Source organism: Tachypleus tridentatus, chromosome 4 (genome assembly GCF_004210375.1).
Source record: "Tachypleus tridentatus isolate NWPU-2018 chromosome 4, ASM421037v1, whole genome shotgun sequence".
NCBI classification, from domain to species: Eukaryota; Metazoa; Arthropoda; class Merostomata; order Xiphosura; family Limulidae; genus Tachypleus; species Tachypleus tridentatus.
In genome coordinates, this window is record NC_134828.1 from 122,924,725 (window position 1) to 122,925,115 (window position 391).

Genomic DNA, 391 nt, shown 5'->3' on the forward strand with positions numbered 1-391 from the left:
GCTGTTCTGGTCTTAAGTAGATTGATATTAAACACGTCCAACTTAAGTAGATTGATATTAAACACGTCCAACTTAAGTAGATTGATATTAAACAGGAAGTTGGCTGTTCTGGTCTTAAGTAGATTGATATTAAACACATCCAAGTTATTGATATTAAACAGGAAGTAGATTGTTCTGGTCCAACTTAAGTAGATTGATATTAAACACATCCAACTTAAGTAGATTGATATTAAACAGGAAGTTGGCTGTTCTGGTCTTAAGTAGATTGATATTAAACACATCCAACTTAAGTAGATTGATATTAAACACATCCAACTTAAGTAGATTGATATTAAAACACATCCAACTTAAGTAGATTGATATTAAACACATCCAACTTAAGTAGATTGAT